Source organism: Sus scrofa, chromosome 7 (genome assembly GCF_054392235.1).
Source record: "Sus scrofa isolate SSC_HxYL_T2T_F1_AM1 chromosome 7, Sscrofa_HxYL_maternal_Yorkshire_Landrace_v2.0, whole genome shotgun sequence".
Taxonomy (NCBI): Eukaryota; Metazoa; Chordata; class Mammalia; order Artiodactyla; family Suidae; genus Sus; species Sus scrofa.
In genome coordinates, this window is record NC_139389.1 from 5,326,848 (window position 1) to 5,341,154 (window position 14,307).

Consider the following 14,307-nt stretch of genomic DNA (forward strand, 5'->3'; position numbering starts at 1 on the left):
ACCACAGCCACAACAAGGCAGGATCTGAGCCTCGACTGCCACCTACACCACAGCTCATGGCAACACCGGATCTTTAACCCATGGAACGAGGCCATGGATCGAATCTTCATCCCCATGGATGCCAGTCAGATTCATCCTCTCTGAGTCATGCTGGGAACTCGCTGCAGTGGATTTTGTTAAATGCATCTCGCCTTGCTCACCTGGACACAGTTCTCTATATTCCACCGCCTTTGCTTGCTCACATCCAAATCAACCCGCTCCACGCTCCTCTTGATCTTAAAATACAAGACAGAGGTACATGGGTGCAGTATTTCTTGAGTTGCATGGCTAAAGGAGACCCACAAGAATGTCAGATTGGGAGCTAGGGCTAAATGAGAGTGGTCAGTGGTAGTTTATGTCTTCTGCCCCCCCCCGCCCCCCGTGGAGGGATTCATTACCAGTTGGAGCCAAAGAAGGAAAGAGAAAGAGAAAAAAAGCATGAATTATTTCCTATCTATTCAGTCCTTCCCACAATCATGTGGGGTTTGCTGGTTCCACGAGACTGCCAGCTCCCCTGGAGGGGGGCTGAAGCCCAGTAATTCCCTTGGAGCCTGTTCTGTCCTGGGAATGGCTGGAACGGCGCAGTCGCAGAGGGTTGGCTTAATTTTGAACGACAGGGGCCCTCACTCTGGGTGCAAAAAAAAAAGAGTGATGAGCTTTGCTGCCCAGGCAGGTCTGGAGCCCTTCCCTTGGCAGTGGCTAATCCTCATGATTCAGAGGAAGCACTGTCGATTCTTTAAAGTGGACCTCGCCAATTGTGTCATGTTTATTCTGAGGCATTGGAAGAAGCCAAAAAAAGAAGGGAGGGTTGGGGAGAAATTCCTTCCTTTGCACCGATCAGCTTACATCCTGCTCCACCAGGAGTGATTGCCCTTATCTTTTCTTGCATAACTACAAGTGTTATGACTGCACAGAAGTGACCAGACTTCCCCCGCCGCGCCCCCACCCCCCAAAAAATCCGGCCACAGTGTTTGACTCTATGACTGCCTGTGGCGGTGAATTCCTTAGCCTGGCCACACGCGGTGGGAAAAGCTTTGTCCTTTGACTTATTCATGGACCAGTCCTTCATGCCATTAGATGTCCCCTTGTTCTTAGGGGAGCGGATGGGGAAAAAGAAAAATCTGTTCCTTTTGCATCAGCCCGTTCATTTAGGCAGACGTCACTGAATGTAAATACCCTTCAATGTCTTTTTCTCATATTGCACAGGCCATTTAAAAAATTCCTTTTTAAAAATTAGCTCATTGGACTTCCCATTGTGACTTGGCGGAAAGGAACCCAACTAGTATCCGTGAGGATGCGAGTTTGATCCCTGGCCCGGCTCAGTGGGTTAAGGATCCGGCATTGCCATGAGCTGCAGTGTCAGTTGGACCCAGAGTTTCTGTGGCTGTGGTGTAGGCTGGCAGCTGCAGCTCCGATGGGACACCTAGCCCGGACTTCCATAGGCCACACCTGTGGCCCTTAAAAAAACACACAAAACACATAGCTTATAAAAAATTAAATACATTTTACCAATTAAAATTCAGGCACTACAATGCATAGAAAGAGTAAGTATCTCTCCCACGGTAGATGCTTATCTCCCCAGTCCCTACCTCCAAGCCAGCCACTATTACCAGCCACTAGTGTAAACTCCTGGCATATTCAAGCCCACGTGTGTGTGTGCATTTCCTCCTTTTAAAATACATTTTCATATAGCAATGTGTTTTGGAGATCATTCCATTTGGTCATAAATAGTACTGTGTCACCCTTTTTCGTGGCTGTGTAGTATTCTTGTTAGAATACATAATGATTTCTTTAACCAGGTCCATACGGATAGATACTTATGTTTCCAGCAGTTTACTCATATAGGAGAAACTCCAACAAAGAGCTTTGTATACATGTCTTCATATACAAATACAAGTATGTACATTTAAAATGCTGATAGGAGTTCCTGTCATGGCTCAGAGGAAACGAATCTGACTAGAAACCATGAGGTGGCGGGTTCAGTCCCTGGCCTCGAGCAGTGGGTTAAGGACCCAGCATTGCTGTGAGCAGTCACAGAGGTCGCAGACGAGGCTCAGATCCCGTGTTGCTGTGGCTCTGGCGTAGGGCAGCAGCAACAGCTCCTATTGGACCTCTAGCCTGGGAAACTCCATATGCCACGGTGCGGCACTAAAAAGACAGAAGAAAGACAAAAAAATACAATACAATAAAATAAAATACAATGCTGATAGATATTTCCAGACTGCCTTCCAAAGAAATGACATCAATTTATACCGTCATCAATTATATAAAAGAATCCTTTCCCTCCACTTTCTTGCCGACGCAGCCCACTCACAGTCTTCCCCTGAATGACAATACTACCTAAAAACCACACAAAGTGTAGGGCCCTCCTGAGACACGTTGGGTCCTGACACTGAGCCTCTACCCCGTCTCTTGTAAAATCAGTGCCACCTGCACAAGCCCTAATACCTAACAGAGCAAAGCAGACAGGAGAAAACAAGACCAAACCAACGAGCGCCGCCTAGAGGCGGTTTTCAGTACTGCAAGTTTGTACCGGTAATTGTTGGGGGGACTTTTGGGGGGTGGGGGTAACTAAACGAATCCACAGTTTTCACTGGATTCTCAACATGGACGTTGACCTCTGCCAAAAAAGCTAAGCGTCTGTGACTTAGGTAATTTTTAAAAAGCGAGAAAAAAATTAAATGTATATAAAAATCCAAGTGCCTGAGGTCATGGCTTAATATAAACTAAATAACACCGTAAATTTAAGCTTTGAATACATTAAAAAAAACGAAATCATGCCAGAGCAATGATTCTCAAATTTTGGACTCGAACATTTTCTAAAATAAACTTTGTGGCCCAATGTGGTTTTGCCAAAGTTCTACTATATCAAGCAGAAATGTCCACCACCACCACCGCAACAAACTGGGCTTATGACATGAGGTTCTTTCATCGTGTCATGAGACCATTCTAACACTAAATCGTGGGAAAGATACGATCTTAGAGTAAAAGGCAGTCCCTCGAGTGGAATAAATTTTACTCTGTTTAAAACCCCTGCATTGCCCCTCGTTTTCTCACCTCACCATCAGCCCAAGCGTCTGGATGACACAGGCAGGGAAACAGTGTCATCGCTGTCTGTGGACCGGCCCTTGGAAACTACCGCCATCAGGGACCTGCTCTTACAGTCACAAAAGTCGAGGTGTCTTGTCACCCTCTTGGTTTTGGTCTGTAGAGCAGAACCACAGAGAGGACAAAGCACCAGGTTCGGCGTCCTGGATTTGCCCGTAATTAACTTTCATTAAGTTACTTCATGTGGCTTTGAACTTCAGTTCTGAAGTCCAATGAGAGGAGTGACACCTTTTCTGCCTACCTCACGGGTCTGACACTTTCAAATAAATAAGTATTGTGCAAAATTTTTTGTAAACACTAATGCCTGATACAATTTTCAAGTCACATGCAAAGTTTATTCAGCTAGAGACAGAGGAGTGAGGACAGAACTCAGCTCCAAGACCTTCTGGCTCTAAATCCTTATTCTTAATCAGTACAGTGTCCTCTTTCCTAACATGATATAACTATTCCTGTTGTTACTACAATTCTTTTTTTCTCTCTCTCCCTTTCTAGGGCTGCACCCTCAGCATCTGGAAGTTCGCAGGCTAGGGGTCAAATCAGAGCTAGAGCTGCTGGCCTACGGCACAGCAATGCAGGAGTCAAGCCAAGTCTGCAACCTGCACCACAGTTCATGGCAATGCCAGATCCCCGACCCACTGAGCAAGGCCAGGAATTGAACCCGAATCCTCATGAATACTAGTTGGATTCATTTTCGTTGCACCACAATGGGAACTCCCTACTATAATTCTTATGTTTTAATTCAAACCACTGGCTGAACATACAATGATTACTAATCACTTGCAAGAGTTATAACTGATATCTTAGCAATACCTCTTCCTATAGATGGCAGCTTTTAATTTAATAAACAAAAGATTTGCTCAGGAAGTAGTCAGCTTGATTTCTTTCTTTTTCTTGTTCTTTTTTGGCCATGCCCAAGGCACGCAAAAATTTCTGGGCCGGGGGTCAAACCTGCACCACAGCAGTCACAACGCTGGGTCCTTTACCTGCTGCGCCACAAGGGAACTCCTTGACTTCTTTTTAATCTTTACGTATTAACCTTTGCAGGTAATCATAAGACTTAGGAGGTAGAGCCACTAGGCTCTATTGCTTAGAAAGAAGATTGGACATTATTGTATTGAAGCTGCAATAAACTTTCTGGTGAAAATATAATAAATGGGGGAAATGGGGTGTAAAACTAGAAATGTCAAGTATTTTGAGCAGTGTAGTCAATTTACTAAATCTTTAGTAAATACGTATGCATTAAAACAGTATGTAAGGCTTGCTGAAGCCAAAAAATTATACCCTGAGACCCTCTGATATATTTTATATATATTATTTCATACATATTTCACATATATATTTCATATGCATTTCATTTATATCTATTTCTCATATATATATTTTGGCTGTGGCCCAAGACATGAGGAAGTTCCCAGGCCAGGGACTGAACCCTCACCACAGCAGTGACAACACCAGATCCTTAACCTACTGAGCCACCAGGGAACTCCTATTATATTTTTCTCATTCATTTGATTTTGTGATTTATCTGGAATAAAACATTGATGACTTTTTCTTTTAATGGCTACAGAATCAACTCTAGTTAACTTAAAGTTGATGGGAGCTTTGGGGAGTCAGGGAGGTCAGGTCCACAGCAGGGGGACATGCCCCCCACCCCCACCCCCGGCAGCAGGTGGCATCTCTCAGCAGCCAGGGCGGTACTGAGGGTCTGAGGTTGCACCGCCAAACGTGCGACGTGGTGACATCAGTGCCAGCACCCTCCCACTTGGGGGGATTCTCTGCCGCGATGTCCCGCAGTGCGGGGCCACATGACCACACGCTTTACTTGGCAGCGTCCCGGGTCAAGTTTGGGAACCCCCACTGTGACCCCACACGCTGCTCCAGACACACTCTCAGCCCCAGCCACCAGCTCACTGGCTTTCCGGGTCTGGGGGCCTCTAGTCTCCATCCTCGGCCACCGTCTAAGGCCCGACGTAATTAGCGTCCATCTGATTAGCCAAGCGTTTTTCATTACTTCACCAGCTCAACCCTACCTCAGACAGGAAGAGAAGTCACTATTCTCTAGCAGACACGTTGCTTGTACTTAATCTCCAGTCTGGAATTTTCTACCTGCTTGCTCTGCGGGGTGACAGAATCCAGGGTATAGGCTTTAGGATTGCCTGTTGTGGTGCAGCAGAAACAAATCTGACTAGTGTCCATGAGGACACGGGCTCCATCCCTGGCCTCACTCAGTGGGTTAAGGATCTGGCGTTGCCCTGAGCTGTGGTGTAGGTCGCAGATGCGGCTTGGATCCCACATTGCTGTGGCTGTGCTGTAGGCTGGCAGCTGCAACTCAGATTGGACCCCTAGCCTGGGAACTTCCACATGCCTTGGGTGCGGCCCTAAAACGACAAAAAATTTTTAAAAGGGCGTGTGGGCTTTGGAGTCAGGCAAGATGGAGGTGAGACACTGTCGAATCCTCTCTCTCTCCATATATATATTTTTTTTCTTTTTGGCTGCCCCTGTGGCATAGGGAGCTCCCGGCCCAGGGATCAGATCCGAGCTAGGCATCAGATTCCAGCCGTAGCCGCGAACTAAGCCACAGCAACGTCAGATCCACGGTGCACAACTGGGGGTGGCTGGGGAGGGACCCCTCGTCCCAGCGCTCCCAAGTCTTCGAGCTCCCATTGCCGATCCTGTTGCACCACAGCGGGAGCTCCTGCATACATTTTAAACATTTATTGAGTGGGCACAGTTATGTCAGAAACTGCTAACTTCTTTGTCTCACTAAATAGTTAATTCATCATACAGCACCTATGAGGGAGCTATTATTATTGCTCCCCCCCTGTTTACAGGTGAAGAAACTGAAGTAGAAAGACGATAAGCCCAGCCAGGCAGTAGAGCAGCTGGGAGAATTCAGAGCCAATACTCTTAGCCACCACCTCTCAGCAACTCCCTAGCTGCGTAAGCTCGAGCAAGCTGCTTCATCTCTCTAGTCCTTAATATTCTCACGTATACACAGGGCTGTGAATGTCTGCTCTGCAGGATTCATGAGATGGTCTGTGTGAAGCTGCTACGGAGTCTGACGTTCAAAGGCGGCTCTGAAATGTTTCTTTTGCCTTTTCCGACCCGTTACTGTGCCCCCCCAGCTTGCACATCCTGCCTCTTCCGTGAAGCCCCCTCGAAGGGGAAATGAACCAGGTCGGCCCCCAGCGGTTGCTCCACAGTCCAGGAGTTGTGCGATTGAGTGTGAAACTCTTCTCCAGCCCCTTCCCGTAAGTCGGTCTTTGCTTCTTCACCTGACGGTTTCCCTTCGGCAGCAGCCCCGTGTCCTGCTTCGTTCATGCCCCTGTTCTTTGCAAAGTACATCAGAAGATCTAGACACAACGGCCGGGATTAGCGGTGCAGGCCCTGGATATAGTCTAAGACAGATTTGCTTTGGACAAACTGCAATCTCTTTTTTTTTGTCTTTTTAGGGCCGCATCCACGGCACATGGAGGTTCCCAGGCGAGGGGCTGAATCGGAGCTCCAGCTGCCGGCCTATGCCACAGCCACAGCCACAGCCACACCGGATCCCAGCCACATCTGCAACCTACACCGAGGTTTGCAACAACGCCAGCTCCTTCATCCACTCAGTAAGGCCAGGGATCGAACCCACGTCCTCCTGGATACTGGTTGGGTTCTTAACCCACTGACCCACAGTAGGAACTCCAGAAAAACCTCCTTCTGTATTTTCATGTACTTATTTTAATTTACAGACGCATCACCTATCATTTCTCCAGCGTGAGTAATGCTGAAGTGACCATGAGGAATGAACGGGAATTGAACTTTCCTACCTTGGTTGCACACCTGGTTTGTTTCGGCTCCTACGGCCCATGATATACCGAGGTGTCGAAGGCTTTTAAAAGGGACGACATGATACAACTATAAATGTAATAAATTCATCGAGTAATAAAATAAATAAATACATACAAAGCTATAACATATCTTATCACCCAGGAACTGCTATGTTACCAAGAAGAAGGTGCTAGAAGAAGAGAGCAGAAGACATTAACGGCGCCCATCCCTAAAGATATATGGCGGCCATTAGGATTTAACTGCTTCATCCGTGTGTCCACTACTCATGGCTGGTAATTTCCCTCTGGGGTAGTCAGAAAGACCATTACGGTAACTGGGATTTAGAGAACTGGCAAACCATTGTGCGAAGCCCCTCCTGGGAGTGAGCCAAGATAAGAAGCCAGAGTGACTCCATGATAGAGACGAGAGCCCAAACAGCAAAGGCAACTGACTAAAGCCTCCAGACACAGTCTCTTCTCCTTAAGCTCCCGAAATAGTCCGAAGACCACCGCACCCTGGCCCAGCTGATGCCACGGAAGGAGCAGAGTCCCGAGGCCAGGCCTGGCCCTCGTCCGTCCACAGAGCTGGCTGTAATCACAACCTCAGACCGTGGGCTCTCGGGCTCCCTTCACGTTTATTTTGCCAGGGACTCTGTGGTGCAGTCTTAGTTTTACCTCTTACATTTTAATGAAACAAATTGCCCCATTTCCATCTGTAGGTCTCTTAGCTGCGACAGGCTGGGTGGGAGTCAAAAGGAGCCAACGTCCAGCGACAAGGCTTCCTCCGAAGTGGACGTGTGGCCATGAGGAGCTGGATGGAGGCGGCCGACCCCACTGTCCGGCCAAGAAAGGGCCAGGCTCAGTGGAAAGACGTCTCTAAGGAAGAAAGTCTCCGTTTAGATAGTCCACTCTTTCTAAAGAATTGGCTGATTTCTGACACAATCAGAAATGAACAATTTTAGGAGTTCCATTGTGGCGCAGCAGAAACGAATCCAACTAAGAACCATGAGGTTGCGGGTTCAAGCCCTGGCCTTGCTCAGTGGGTTGAGGATCCGGCATTGCCATGGGCTGTGGTGTAGGTTGCAGATGCAGCTCAGATATGGCTTTGCTGTGGCTGTGCTGTAGGCTGGCAGCTGCAGCTCCGATGCAACCCCTAGCCTGGGAACCTCCATATGCCATGGGTGTGGCCCTAAAAAGACAAAAAGAAAGAAAGAAAGAAAGAAAGAAAGAAAGAAAGAAAGAAAGAAAGAAAGAGAGAAAGAAAGAAAGAAAGAGAGAAAGAAAGAAAGAAAGGAACAATTTTAAATGCCAATTTCACACTACCTTTTCAAAAGTTATACATTTCCTTAGAGAAAAGTATCAAACAATGTGCTTTGAAGTATTGGGATGAAAAGACACTGAATCAATACCTAAGCTTCCAGACAGGAGGATGAGCCCAACTGACATAGTCGACGTTTCCAGAAACTGCTTACACAATCTCCCTGCCTAACGCTCCAGAATCTTGAGTGTCTCTTCATTCTGCTCACTGCCACTCCCTGTGACACTTGCACACCATATATTACACCTTTGATTTAGTAGGGAGGACAGGTCAACACAGAGCCAGAGACTCAGATGAAGTTCAAAGCAGGTAATCTCCTGGAAATGTCCAAACAGCTTTAGAATCAACATGCTTGAGGCTCAACATCCAAAGGGCTGTGCCCAATTTTGTCTCAGGACACGTCGAAGAAAACCCGCCTGTGTGTCCCTGATGAAATAAGTTGTTCTTCAGATGAGAATTCCAGAAGGCCGTGTCTAAACATTCATCTTAATTGTTTTTTTTTCTTTTTGGCTGTGACCATCATTAGGCTCCCTTGGCGGTGCCTTGATGGTTAAGGGTCAAAGAGGAGAGGGCTCCTATTATGAAAACCTACCAATGCACATTCAAAAAAGCTGGAGGCACAGGGTGCAAAAAGCTCCCACTCTACGGTAAACCAGGTTATACTCATTCTTTCTAGAAAGTATGCCTTTCTTATCTGGCAAGTCGGAACCAGGAGTCTCGAATTCTCTTTAGGCGTGCAAGGAAACGAAGTCCTAGACCAGTTAGTTCCAGGAGCTGCAGGTCATGTCTGGGATGGTTCCCACAAATGGACACACAGGAACCCAAGGCCATCATGTCCAGCGCAGGGCTCCCAAAACAAAGACAAACAGCACCCCCCGCCGCCGGAGCCCGAGCCCCCCTCCGTAATTCAGCAATTACTCAGTGGGCAGTAATTCCTTTCTGCTGGTCCCTGGGTTCCAGCCAAGGAAACGGAAATATCCTACCTTTATTCGCAACACCATCCCATGGAATTATTTTTTCCGGATGCCTTGGGAAGTTCAAGTATTTGAGAAGAATATCAGGAACTGTTGTTTCAGCCTGTTTGGTGAGGAGATAATGGCCTTCCAACTCCGGGCGCTCAGGAAGTGATGTGTGCAGCGGGGTTCCTGGATGGGGGTACAGCACGGTGCTTTAGCAAGACCCGTGCATGCTCTTTAAACAAAAGAAAACCAAAGCAGGCGGCCTCAGGCCCTTCGCTGCACTCAGACTTTTTGAATCAGGTCTCCAGATAAGAGGCTGGCCCCGGACAACCTGCCCACATACCAGTAACATTCTTTCGAGAGGGCGGCGGCAAAACTTGTTTTGAGAAATGAGACGTTTCACCGATACCACTAAATGGGGAGAGGAATAACCCCAGTAAATTCAGTGCTATCAAAATGAGTTCAGTTCTTTGAAAGGCTAGATGTTCCTCTCATTTGGGTCTGAATCAAAGACCAGCCTGGGAACTAAAACACATTTCATCCTGAGAAGTACCTGTGAGGGCATGGAATATATTAGCTGATCTTCCTGAAATGTGACGTCATTGGTGGTACCAGCTGTTTGGGTGTGCCATCTAAGGCTTTACAAAACTAGTATTTCTCTGGCTTTAATATGCATTTAGGATCCTAGAAAGCGGCCCAAGCTAGCGAAGTGCCCAAGGGGAGCTGCCCCGGCTTCACTTGAAGACGCTTAAACTGCTTGCAATCATGACCTATCAGCCTTCTGATGGGTGGATTCCAGAGAGTAAATTCCTAAATAACATCTAGAATCGATGGCGAGGATGATAATAAAACTGTTATAAAAGCAAACATTAGATACCGCACTTATACGTCAGGCTCCATTTAACATGTATGACAGAGGTTAATGAATTTAATCCTCAAAATAGGTGGGTCTGGGCACTTTTACTGCCTGTATCTTACAGATGAGGGTCCCGGGGCACAGAGGTGAAGTAACCTGCCTGTGGCCCCCTGGGTAGTACGGAGCAGAGGTGGGATTGGAACTCAGACTGGACACTCTTACCCCTCCACTCTCCCCCATTTGTGGTCCTCAGACACTTCTTTTTTTTTTTTTTTTTTTTGTCTTTTTGTTGTTGTTGTTGTTGCTGTTTCTTGGGCCGCTCCCGCGGCATATGGAGGTTCCCAGGCGAAGGGTCTAATCGGAGCTGTAGCCACCGGCCTACGCCAGAGCCACAGCAACGCGGGATCCGAGCCGCGTCTGCAACCTACACCACAGCTCACGGCAACGCCGGATCGTTAACCCACTGAGCAAGGGCAGGGACCGAACCCGCAACCTCATGGTTCCTAGTCGGATTCGTTAACCACTGCGCCACGACGGGAACTCCCCTCAGACACTCAATTATGAGACAATGACCCTCTCTCCCGAGAGATGATTACTGGATGATTTGTCAATGAGATGAGAAGTACCGGACATTTCCCACTTGGAATTGAAATAGTTTTATCAGAAACACCAGAGTCCTATTATAATTCAACTTCGGTTTCTTAAAGTTGGTATAAAGGGATTTTATTTTCCCTTGAACAGTATGCCTTGGGCCATATGAGATGATACTTCAATAAAGAATAAACCATTTCTACAGACTATCTATGCCTAGCATGGTCATTCCAGAAGTTTAAGGATCCTTAAATGAATTTTAAACCTCTATTACCTTAAATGAATATTAAACCTCTATTACCAAATGTAGAACTAAGCAATTAAGAAAATACCTTAGTTCTTTCACATTACACTTAAAAATCTGGTGTAAAGAAATCCAGGTGAAAAGAGTGCTAGACTAGGGAGTTCCCATTGTGGCTCAACGGTAATGAACCTGACTAGGATCCATGAGGATGCAGGTTAAATCCCTGGCCTTGCTTGGTGGGTTAAGGATCCGGTGTTGCTCAGAGCTGTGGTGTAGGTCACAGACATGGGTTGGATCTGGTGTTGCTATGGCTCTGGCGTAGGCTGGCAGCTGTACCTCTGATTTGACCCCAGGAACTTCCATATGCCACAGGTGCAGCCCTAAAAAAACAAAACAAAACAAAGAAAAGAGAGAAAGAAAAGAGTGCTCGACTACAGCATATCCATCCATCAATTTCAGCCAGCCAGCCAGCCAGCCAGCCAGCCAGCCAGCGACTAAGTCCCACAGGCCAGGTGCTGGGAATACAGAACGGATAAGGCAGACAAGGCTCCTGCCCTCGTGGGGCTTATGCTCTTGTCAGGAACACATTAAGTGCAACTGCGAGGGTGCTCTTTTAGACTGAGTGGTCAGGGAAGGCCTCTCGGAGGAGGGGACCTTTGAACAGAGAGCTAAGGAAAGCGAGGGAGGATGTCTTGGTGGATCTGAGGGAAGAGCATGACAGGCAGAGGCTCCGCGGTGCAGTGAGCTCAGGTGTGTTAGCCCATCAGCAGGAAAGCCAGGGTGACCAGGTGGGACTAAGCGAGGTGCATGGGGTGTGGGCGGGGATGAAAAGTGACATCGACAGGGCCCCGCAGGCCATGGGCAAGGGGTCTGGATGTCACTGAGCGGGAGAGGGTGTTGTTAGGGTTTTAAGTCAGTGGATGACAAGATGCGGTTTGCACGTTTGTTGTTGTTGTTGTTGCTTTTTAGGGCTGCACCTGTGACACATGGAAGTTCCTAGGCTAGGGGTCAAATCGGAGTGCAATGGCCACGGCCACAGCCCCCGTCACACCAGATCGCGGTCGCGTTTGCAAACTTCGCCGCACCTTGTGGCAACGCCAGATCCTTAACCGCTGAGCGAGGCCAGGGGTGGAACCTGCATCCTCAGGGTTATTAGTCGGATTCATTTCTGCTGCGCCACAGCGGGAACTTCTGGTTCGCACTTTCTAAAAGTTATCTGGCTGCTGTGTGGAAGTGGACGGGGTGGGGCTGGGGGAGACAGGCCTAAAAGCAAGGAGAGTGGGGAAGAAGCAGGGGTGCGGGTAGAACAGGACAGTGGCCTAGACCAGGGTCGCAGCCAAGCAGGTGGAAGGAACTGGAGGGGATATGTCATATGAAGGCAGAGCCAACCTGGCTAACTGATGCACTGGAGGTGGGTGGGAGGGAAGAATCGATGCCGAGATTCTGGTCCAAGCAGCTGGATCATCTGCGGAGCTGTGACGGAGGGGGGAGGCTGGGGAAGGGCAGGTTTGGGAGGAAGAGGCGTCCAGGGTTCTGTTCGGACACTGAAGTTGGACCCAGGTTTTAGATACCTACGTGGAGATGCTAATCGGGCAATGGACTGTGTGAGGGGACGAGTCAGCGCTGGAGGCATCACCTGTGCAGCGGATAAAGCGAGGGGACAAGAGGAGAGGCTGGAGGCAGGTCCACCATCAGAGGCTGAAGGAGAGGAAGCCCAGGGGAGGGGAAGGGGAGGAGGGAGGGCAAAGTGGAAATGCAGAGCCATTGAGAAGCGGGGTGAAGAGGGTGTCTCTTGAAGGAGGGAGTCACCAGCAGTGTCAGCCGCTGAGGCTAAAGAACAGGAGCCGAGGACCAGTCATTGATTTGGCCGGATGGAGGTGGCTGGTGGCCTTGACCAGAGGGGCTTCAGGGGAGGAGAGGCATTGAAAGGGGGGCTGGAATGGGCTCAGAGGAGAACACGAGGTGAGCAAAGTGGCCATAGCCCCAAATATCCGTAGTTCTCTCCAGGCGTTTCTCTACAAACGTGAGCAGACCTGGAGCGGCGGCGAAAGGGTGAACGTGGCGCCTAGGGACCGTGTCTCGGGTTGCGGGGCAGTTCTCACACATTTGTAATATGCTACGTTAATGATTTTGCATCATCTTTAAGTCTTTACCTTTTCATCTTCTGAAAAATGGAAATAAAATTTAATTGATTATAACTGATGTTGGAAGCATGCATTTTTCCTCTGCACACATTTAAAGCTTTGTTTGGTGTGTGTGTTTAGGACACAGAGGGTGGCTGGATGGAGCCTGTGCGCAGGCAGCAGCTGTGAGGTCTGCCTCTTATTTGTCACCGGCGGTGGCCTTGGTTTTCCTGTCCCTGACACTTAGAGAGGAACTTGCCCTTTTCTTTTACTAAAATTGAGGGCGGGTGCTCTGGGCTGGCAGCGGGACAAATCCTCCATCTGGAAGAGAGGCAACTGGCACCGCAGGCACCCTCCCCTGCAGGATGCTTCCCTGCGTCCTCCTTCCTTCCCCCACGCGGCTGAGGTTGTGCGGGAACATCGAAAAAAAGGTTTTGCTAAGGACTGGGGGTCCCAAAACGGAAAGAGTCACAACCCGATAATCTGGTTTATAAAGCATAACTCACTCACCTTCAGCGCCTGCTCTCCTACAAACCGCACTCCCCGAGCGCCTCCTGGGGGGAAGGTCCTCTGGAACCCCACCCACTGAGATTGCTATCAAGTGTGCCTAGGCTCGTTAGTTAGGCGAATTAGACCAGTTCCTGGTGAGAATTAGTGAGAATTAGGAATTAGTTAATTAGTGAGAATAACGACTCCCTGGTGGGAAGGGGCGAAGAGGAGAGAGAGAGGGTCTCCCACCCACGTGGTCCTAAGAATCACCCCTTTCTTGGGTGATTAGTAACTTCTGCACATCCCAGAACTCAAGTGTGTCTAATGAGCTTATAAGACAATAAACCTGGGGTTCCCACTGTGGTTCAGCTATTAGGAGCCTGACTAGTATCCAGGAGGATGTGGGTTTGATCCCTGGCCTTGCCCTGTGGGTTAAGGATCTGGCGTTGCTGTGAGCTGTGATGTAGGCTGCAGACCCAACTCGGATCTGGTGTTGCTGTGGCTGTGGTGTAGGCCAGCAGCTGTAGCTCCGATTTAAACCGGAGCCTGTGAACTTCTGTGTGCTGCAGGTGCCCTCCTAAAAAGAAAAAAAAAAAGTAACAAGGACCTACTGTCTAGCACAGGGAAATCTACTCAATACTCTGTGATAACCTACATGGGAAAAGAATCTGAAAAACCTATATGGGAAAAGAATCTGAAAAGGGATGAATATGTGTATACGCATAACTGATCCACCTGCTATACACCTGAAACTAACACAACCTTGTA

General features: G+C 48.3%; 1 long non-coding RNA gene across 1 annotated transcript; it reads right to left on the reverse strand.

The window, feature by feature from the left end:
- Window positions 1-1,523: 1,523 nt before the first annotated feature.
- LOC146401166 (uncharacterized) lies at window positions 1,524-6,907 on the reverse strand. The gene is made up of 2 exons (XR_014809561.1): window positions 6,673-6,907; window positions 1,524-5,469 (listed from the first exon to the last, which is right to left on the reverse strand). It is a non-coding gene; the product is annotated as an uncharacterized LOC146401166 (long non-coding RNA).
- Between the last annotated feature and the right edge of the window lie 7,400 nt (window positions 6,908-14,307).